The sequence below is a fragment of the Tupaia chinensis genome, unplaced genomic scaffold (genome assembly GCF_000334495.1).
Source record: "Tupaia chinensis unplaced genomic scaffold, TupChi_1.0 Scaffold144690_1, whole genome shotgun sequence".
NCBI lineage: Eukaryota > Metazoa > Chordata > Mammalia > Scandentia > Tupaiidae > Tupaia > Tupaia belangeri.
Genome location: NW_006204551.1, coordinates 240,661 through 250,368, shown reverse-complemented (window position 1 = coordinate 250,368; position 9,708 = coordinate 240,661). Strand labels below are relative to the sequence as shown.

Sequence of the window (9,708 nt, the reverse complement as noted above, 5' to 3'; positions counted from 1 at the left end):
TAAAATGCATCCCCTCCCGCCATGGAGAATGGTCATGCTGCAAATCCTTCCCCTCCATTTCTGTCTCCCCTTAGGACTCTGGCCACCCACACAGTGGGCCAGCATGTTTCCCAAGCTATGGGGTCTGGGACTCAATCCATGCAGCTAGCCATGTGGGATACAATCACTACATCATGAGCTGACCCAATAAATAGAATTTTTAAAAATAAAGGTCAAATAATTATAAGCTAAAAGGAATTCTAGTGCCAGCCCCTGATGTGTTTTTTCCAGTGGCTGATTCTCATGTGACCAATGCACTTCAAGTGCCTGACCTGGCAGCTTGAGAAACATAGTGGATGTGTGCATATGTGTGCTCCAAATCCCAGGAGGCAGAACTGGAGAAGAGACTGCAGAGTGACTGTTGGCCATGGGGGGGTACATTCTCATCTCCCCCCTCTGCCTCTGTCTTTCTCTAGTGAGCACATGTGTCCTCTGGAAAAAATTCTAAAAGGAAAAGAAAAGAAAAAAAAAATAAGAATCCCAGTATAGTGCAGTATGTTATGAATATATAAGGATGTAAAGTTTTGGATATGAAGAATTGAAGTTCTATATAATTATGTGTGCATATAAACTTGCATATGTATACACATAGACTTCATAATGAGACTATATCTGAAAAGATAGATGTGGTCTTAGAGCCATTTAGTCATAGGAAAAATGGCTGATAAAAAGATACATCCCATTGAATTCAGAAATTCAAACTGTGATCGATAAATGTGTCATTTGTTCAACAGGAACCTCAGAAACTACAAGACCTTGGGGTATCAAAGCTGATCTGGAGTGAAGAAAGAGATGGTATGGGCCAGATATGCTCAGCCCACGTGGATATTCATTGGTCTAGACCAAAATTAATGCTCTTTCTGAATTTCTAATTACACATTTAGTAACTGATACAAACGCTTCTAACAGTATTAGATCTAGACCACAGAAAAGAAGCATTGTTTTAAATGTTCAACCACTATATTATCAGAGTGAAAAACCCATTTCACAGTAGGTAGACCCCACCAATGAGCTAGGATACATCATATATAGTTGACTTTTCATAAACTTTACAACCAACCAAGGAGTAGACTAAGATTTGGAGTGAACTATTGAAACACCTGTTTACTAAGTTGCATAGTTATTAGAGACTGAAGAGATGGCTTGCAAGATTGAATGGCTTTATGTTAGAGTTTAATATAGATGAAAGTAAAGGGCATTCTCCTTTGAACGGATTGATGAGATACCGTGGGGAAGATAAAGAACCAAGCTTTCATAATCTTACCTCTGTTATTTTGTTTTCCTCTGACTGATTATTCAGGGCTAGGGTTTTGTTGCATTTACAGTTTTAGTGGAGAGGATCTGCTCCTAAATATGACACTAGGATGATTCTAAATTTAAGTGTTTGAATTCTTAAAGAAACGATGGGATGGATGTTTATTCTCTTCACTGGACTGAACTGAGATTAGTGATTCTCGCTAGGTACCACCTAGTAGATCATCAGTCCTACAACCTTGCACTTATACAATCCTATTCCACATAAAAAGGAGAGCCTGTAGGCTGATTCACATTACCGCCAGGAAGAGTCAGTCCCCATAGTTTTAAACCAGGAGACAGTCTGGGTGAAATTTATAAAATGAATGGAAACAAGTGGGAGCAATTGTTGGTCAAACAGAGGCAATACACAAATAATACAGAAAGGAAAAGCTAACATTACATCTGTGCCTTGTAAAAATCTTAACAAGAGGACAGTGTTTTCTATCACTATTCACAGATGCCTTTAAAGGTGGAGACATTTCCTTTCAGAACTTCTTCCTTACTTTGAAGCTTTAAATCCAGTATGGGGCCTGCTGTTTTTAGCAGGTGTAAGTACTAGAATAATCTAAGTGCTGATGGATCTAAGCTATTTTAATAAGATTGCATAGGTAAATATATTAGTTTGCTAGGGCCACCATAACAAATTACCACTGTCGAGGTGATTGAATCCAAATTTATTTTCTAGCAGTTTTGGAAACTGCAGTCCAAGATCAAGGGGTTGGCATGACTGATTTCTTTCTTTTTTAAATAATTTAATTTAATTTAATTTAACTTATTTATTTTTATTATTCATGTATTAAATCCCTACACATCATTTAGATTGTGAAGAGACTTTACCCAGCATGATTTACACCTCAGTCCAGCCCAGCTGAGACTATTATACACATCCTCATCAACAGACACTAAATCTTCTCTCTGTCCCACAAGTGTCTTACCTCTCCATTTTACCCCACCAGTTTCCTTTCCTACACTCTTCCCCTCCCACACTCTCTTTCTACTTTGTCTCTAATGTCGATTACAACTTTTAATACTTTTATGTGTTATCTTCTGAAGCCTCTCTCCTTGCATCTCAGTGTCCTCTCATGGTCTTTCTTCCCTGTGCATACTTTTGTGTCCTCACAGCATTGGCTTCTTGTGAGGACACCGGTTATTTCAGCTTAAGAACCACCTTACCTGACTCATTCAATGTTAATAATCTCTTTAAAGATACTGTTTCTCAGTACAGCCAAATTCTGAGGTACAGTGGGTAAGACTTCAATGTATGAATTTTGGAAGACACAATTCAGGATGTCCAAATGATCTCTGTCTTTTCTTTTTTCCCACTCAAAAGGCTATGTCCATCACATCAGACTTCTTTTTTGGAGATAACATAGTAAAACTGTTAACTCTCAAATGTCTACAAAATATTTTGTTTAAACCCAGAGCCATGGATCTAAGTAATCCTATAATGAGATAAGTGCCTAGGTACAATGGACTTAAAATATTATCTTGTGCCCAAATTATTGTATTATCATCTGTGCTAAAAACAATTTGTTTTTGACAATGATAGGGAACTAAAATCAGTGTTAGTTAGGGATGCCTCGGAGGTCACAATGACCCCAATATACTCATGATGTACCTATGGGAAATTGTTCAGAATAGTACCAGAAAATAATATTTGAGATGGCTTCTTTGTTGGGGAGGGCAATCAGTTTGTAGAAAAGATATACATTTACACTTTAGTTAATGAAAGAACTCAGGGACAATGAGATATGACTATTTGGTAGATAAGACAAAATGACCTAAAACACTCTGAACGGGTGTTGGATAAAACTGGCACAAGTCTGGAAGTCATGAGAAAAATACTTTAAAATGACACATTAAAATTGTATGTATTTGGAGTCTACAATTTTTTGAAAATTGTTTATTTAATTTTATTTATTATTATGATTATAATTTAATTTACTATGGGTATGTGCACTCACCAGAAAGAGACAGAAAGTGAGAAAGTGAGAAAATAAGACTCCTAGTATGGGATCTGAACCGGTTGGCCCTGTAAGAGTCTAGCACCTTAACCACCATGCTACCTGCTGGCCCCTATGGGGTACAATTTGATTTTTCCATATATGTGTACATCGAATGATGATCAAATCAGGTAACTAGCATAATCATCACCTCATTATTTTACCATTTCTTTACAGTAAGAACATTCAATAACCTGTCTTCTAGTTATTTGGAAATACACAATACATTATTGTTAACTATGACTAGTAGGAGATAGAACAAGAAACCTATCAGGGCTATTTAATTATAACACATATCCCTTGACCAGACTCTCCCCTCCTCCTCTTCAGTTACCTCTGTCTACTCTCTACTTCCAGGCAGTCTGGTTTTTCTTTTAAGATTCCATAAAATTATAGAACATTTCATGAATATTTGTGTATCTTTGTAAAACAACCATGCTAATCTTCTCCGTGTCACTCCAGTTTTAGTGTATGTGCTGCCAAAGTAAGCAACCAAATGATCTTTAATGAGAAGAGACTAACAAAGAAATGAGACCTGTGGGTCTGTATGACAATTAGAAAGAATGTTATTTTAAGAGATTGGGAGCCAGGGCTAAGGAAAAAGTGATTAACACACACAATAATGCATGTAAATAAGGCAAAGAGGTTATAGACCAGAACAACATACCACAATAAAGTAAAAATAAAAGCATTACCTACTTATACACATGCACACACACACACACACACACACATACACACACACACACTACCTATATATACCAAAAAATATGTATATATCAAATGCATATACATCAAATATACATATATATCAAAAAAATTAAAAACTAGTAGAATGAAAATGTTCTTAGTTGAAGATGACAATATGTTAATACCATTGATTTGATTGTCATACACTGCATACATGTTTTGAAAAACCATGCTGTACTACACAAAGATGAAAAACAAATATAAAGAGATGATGAAATAAATAAAAATTCAAAAGTTTAAGGATTGATAATTTACACCTGGTTTTACATTACACAAAAGTGGGTTTAGCTGTGTGTGGAGAAAAGGTGAGTAAAAAGCCTCCTAAGCAGGCATATGACTTTATTTTCTTCAGAACAAGATGTCTTGAACACATAGTGGTGGTTCTCAACTCAAAGCCGAAGGACAATAATCCTCCACAACTGAGAGCAGACTTAGCCGGGTGTCTCGGGGATCTCTGAAGTTCGTGTATGTGTTCTTTCTCCCAATGAAAAATGTTCTTCATCTTTTTAAAGTTTTATGTCAGTGAAACACCCTGGAGTCTTGTGAGTGCTCTCAGTTATTATTTTTTTCTTGTGAAATTTTTGAGTTTTACAAATCTTACGTTTTATCGTTACTCTTGTATTTCGAAAGTATGTTTGAAGTTATCTGATGTATAATACAGACCATTAATGTCAACGCCTAGAAAAATGTTAGACATGAAAAATGATTAATGTTGGGATCAGCAGATGGTGTGGATGGTTATGTCGCTTAACTCCCACGTAATCAAATCTGGTTTGAGTCCCAGACCTGGCAGTTTAAAATCACGTGAGGCAAATGTGTGGGTGTGCCCTAAATCTTAAGAGTAGAATAGAGGAGAAGGGACTGTGGTATAGCCATCCCCTCGACCCCCCAAGGGGTAGTAATTTCTTGCTTTCTGTCTCTCTGTCTCTGTCTGTCTCTCTGGCAAGCCCACGTGCCCTATAGCAAAACTATATCAATCTCTCTCAAAAAAAAAGAAAAGAAAAAGAAATCATCAGTGTTCTTGATTTTACTAGAAAAGAATAAAATTAGGATTTTTGCAGTTATATATGAAGAAAAGGGTGATAGTGGAAGACTCTGTCCAACATTCAGGCAATAAGAGGTCATGTTATATGCAGAGAAGTTTAAATCATAATAAAACTAAAAGTTATTCTGCTCTGTATTATCGCCTCAAACTAGAAATTTTAAACAATTTCTGTGATAAAACTTTCCTTCCTTCCGGGGTGGTTTTATTTCCCACATTATATGTCACTCATTTCTAATAGCCCTGCCTTCGGCGTTAATTTAATTAGTTCATGTCATCTCAAGTCATTTTTCTTCCATAAAATCTCAGTTTCTCTACATAAAGTAGACCAGACAAAATTCTCTCTCTCCTCCTAGGGTATTTTGGCTGCTCCTGGGAATTAAATGGACATAAGACAGACTAACAAGAGAAAGGCATAAAAATTTATTTAATATACATTTTAAATAATTTTGGATCCATCCCAAGAAAATGAAGATCCAAAGAAGCAATTAGAACCAAATTTTTCAATCCTGAATTGGACAAAGTGTAGTCAATTGTGAAAATATGATAAAGCAGAGCGATTTCAACTAGGGTAGTGAATTGTGTAGAATGACCAGGAATATTAAGATTGTTTGTAAAGACTTCCTTCAATCTCAACTTTCAATGATAAGAATAAAGTAATGATAACAAGAATATAGTAGTGATGCTTTGATTCTGATACAGGTAGAGTATTTCTTACATGGGGATCTCATCTCTTGCCTTTAAGATGTACAATGAAGGTCAAAGAAAGCTTCCTACAGCTGCAATTTTTAAGGTGCCTTTAGATAAAAATAATTCTTATGCCAAAGGGACATATTTTGGGATGGTGTGTTCTGAACTCTCACTATATAGAATTAGGTAGTTGCAGCAGGATATTGAGGCCTCAAGTTTTCTAAAATACTTTATTTTAAAATGAAAATATGTCCAGTCAAGGTAAAATGCACAGAGGTGAAAACATTATTTTATTCATGTCTGCTTATAAATGTTTTATCACTATGTAACTAACTAACCTAAGGTCTCTACTTTTTGGATTTCAATATACTAAAACCATTTTAAAAGAATTAAAAGGATATACTATTAATAGATCAGAACTATGTCTTCATTTTTCAGATTTGGGTTCTATGCTGAGCCCTTAGGGACCCAAAGATGCACAACACACAACTGCTACATTATTTGTCCATGTGGTTGACACAGATACAAATCTCTGTACAACATGCATTTAAAGGCAAAATGCAAGATATAGGAAATATCAAGGTATAATATTGGAATATAATTATACGAGAGTCTGATTTACTATAGACCTTAGCCTGGTAGGAAATAATGGGAAAAATTTAAGGGAATGTTTAAAATATTCAAATATGATTTTTTTTTCTTACAGTAATCATTTTCACTTGCTTAACTACAAATTCCTGGAATAATCATTTTCACTTGCTTAAAAACAAATTCCATTCCAGCAGATGGCTGGTTATGTTGTTGGACTGCCGTGTAGTCCACCGTGGCTCAAGTCCCGAACCCGGTGACTTAAATTCATGCCAGATGTGTGTGTATGTGTGCGTGCTTAAGATCCTGAAAAGAAAATGGAGGAGAAGGGATTGCAGCATGGTCATCCCCCACCCCTATCCCGGGGGGGTGATTTCTTGCTTTCTATCTTGTCTCTTCTGTCTATCTCTCCAGTGAGCACACGTGTCCTACAGCAAAAATCTCTCTCAGAAAAACAAATAAACAAACAAACAAAAACAGAACAAACAAGTTCCTTTGATTCACAGGCAACCGCTGTAATTCAGACATTTTTGCTTTAGAATAGTAAACATTGGTTCACTTATTTTATTTATATATTTTTTGAGAGGTTTTTGCTATAGGGCACGTGCACTCAACAAAAAGACAGAGACAGAGACAGAAAGTGAGAAATCACCCCCCTGGGGGGATGGCCACACCACAATCCCTTCTCCTCCATTCTCTTCTCAGGATCTTAGGGCACACCACATATACATGCCTGGTGTGAGTTTAAGCCACCGGGCCCAGGACTTGAACCGCAGTTGGCTATATGGGAGTCCAGCAACATAGCCATTATGCCAACTGCTGGTCCCATGGGTCACTTATTTTAGAGTTTTAAATATTGGCTCATTTAACTTCTGTGATTTTCCCAGTATAGATATTTAAACCACACCACACTAGCCAGTTATGGAGGATCTCTCCTATACATATGTTCAAAGACTTTTTGTTTCAGGACCAGCGGGTGGTGTGGTGGGTACAGCTCTGGACATTCCCAGGGACCACCATGATTCGTAGTCCCAGAACTGGTGGCTTGCTTTCTTACTTTTCCTTTCTCTAACTCTCTCAGTCTTTCTCTGGTGAGTGCATGTGCCCTATAGCAAATTAAAAATAATAATAATAATAGTAATCAATAAAATTAAATAAAAAATTGTTAAAAACAAAGACTTTGTTTCACAAAATCTATTATGATAGTCTTATACAAAAACTCCTGAGCCTCTTGTTATTCTAAATATGACAAAGGTTAAGCGTGCAAAAATATTTTGGAAATAATTGAAACAGTATTTTTTATTAATCTATTAATTAAAAAAAACAAAACTGTTTTTGTAGGCTGGAATTATCATTACTTTTCCCAATAATATTGAAATCAAGGTTGGTGGCTTATACAGTATTTTTATTATAAAAATTATAACCAGAAAAAAATGCAGCTAAAAATGGAGCTTATCAGTTAATAAATTTTCTTTGACAAATAATAAAGAACTCCAGTTTGATATTTGGTTTCTGTTCCAAAGAGCAATATAATTTCTTTTTAAATTTTGGAGTGATATTTTTCCAATATAATGTTTAATATGTTTTTCTTTAAAATATATTGTAGGGACCAGCAGTTAGCATAATGGCTATGTTATTGGACTCCCATGTAGTCGACTGTGGTTCGCGTCCCGGACCCGATGGCTTAAAACTCATGCTGGGCACGTGTGTGTGCGTGCCCAGGATTCTGAGAGGAGAACAGAAGAGAAGGGATTGCGGCGTAGCCATCCCCCCTGGGGATGATTTCTCTCTTCCTGTCTCTGTCTCTCTCTATCTGTCCGGCGAGCACATGCACCCTATAGCAAAAATAATAAATAAAAATAAAATACATTGTAGTATCAAAATACATTTTTCATTGGTAAATTATTTAGAGAGGCATCTTAAAAACAGTTCAAGCTGCTTTTCTTGCCCTCAGTTGATCAATCGATTTTTGTAGTCACTTGGATTTAATTCTTTTTTAGGAGTTTGTATGTTGAGATTTTAATCTGTTAATTATTTGTTTTAATCATTAAATAATTACTCTTCCTACAAGTGTCAGATTTTTGGCCAACTATTAGGACAATTTCTGTAAGAAATTTTTTTTATAGTGAGAGATATTTGAGACTTTATCTGAAGTTTGAAACTAAGTTTTAGAGATACTATCTTTGAATTACAAAGAATATAAATAATATTTTGTTCTTATTTGAAAATAATTTTAAGTAATTCATCACTAAGTCAAAATGACATTTTTTTCTTTTTTTGATGATTATAAAGTCAGTTCTTAAATACCTCCATGTCCTCTTCTGAAAAATTTAATGCTTTTATTTTTAAATTTCCTCAAATTTTTTATTTTGTTCTTACTTATACATAAATCATATAGCTAAAGAGAATCCTGTTTTTCCCTTTTAAGTGATTAGTTTTATTATTACTTAAATGCCATTGATAATTCTCTAGTAGTTTTACCTTTGATTAGTCAATACTTAAATATTCCCCATATATTTACTAGGAATATACAACGTTTTTCTTTGTAAATCTCTTTAGAATTTTTCCTTCAGTTCTAACTTACACGTAAGTACTATAGTTAAGTGGAATCCTGTTTTCCTCTTTAAAGTGATTAGTTTTAAAACCGCATATGTATCATTGGTAATTCTCTAGTAGTTTTATCTTTGATTATTACACATTCCTTAAGAAGTCTTTGTATAAACTTATTAGAGTCCTGCTCTTATGTTTACTACTGAATTTACTTATGATTCTAGCACAAGAATTAGAAATTGAGAACTTAACCCACTTTCCTTAATTTTTCATGTAACAAATTTAGTTTTTGAAAAATAAGACTTTTATCCTCTGGTAAGTTAGTTTTTATTTAACCAAGGTAACTACACTTTCACTCCTTTATATATAATTTTGTTAAAACTTTAAAATGAATAAAATTGTTGTTATTGAAATAATTTAGCCCCTTTAACATAAAAATCAAGACAAGAGAACTTTTCTTATAAGTAATATTAAAATGCTAGTTTTTAAAAAAACTTTATATTTAAATAAAAAAGGACCATAATTATTAACCATAATTTTATTGGATATAAAAATATAGATTGTATCCATTGAAGAAGATTTTAAGAAAATATCTGCATACTTTAGTATCATTGTGCTTAAAGGTTTACATAATCTGGGGATATTAAACTGAGCATACTTTTACAATATAGAACTACAATCATAACTTTTATACATTATTTAAAATTTGGCCTGCTCAACTGTTATCTTTCTTGCAAATTGGTGTAATTA

At 34.5% G+C, this 9,708-nt stretch overlaps 1 non-coding gene across 1 annotated transcript; it reads right to left on the bottom strand.

Annotated features, from left to right (window-relative positions):
- Nucleotides 1-3,724: 3,724 nt before the first annotated feature.
- LOC114005873 (U6 spliceosomal RNA) lies at nucleotides 3,725-3,830 on the bottom strand. Its single transcript, XR_003547670.1, has one exon. It is a non-coding gene; the product is annotated as a U6 spliceosomal RNA (small nuclear RNA).
- Nucleotides 3,831-9,708: the final 5,878 nt, after the last annotated feature.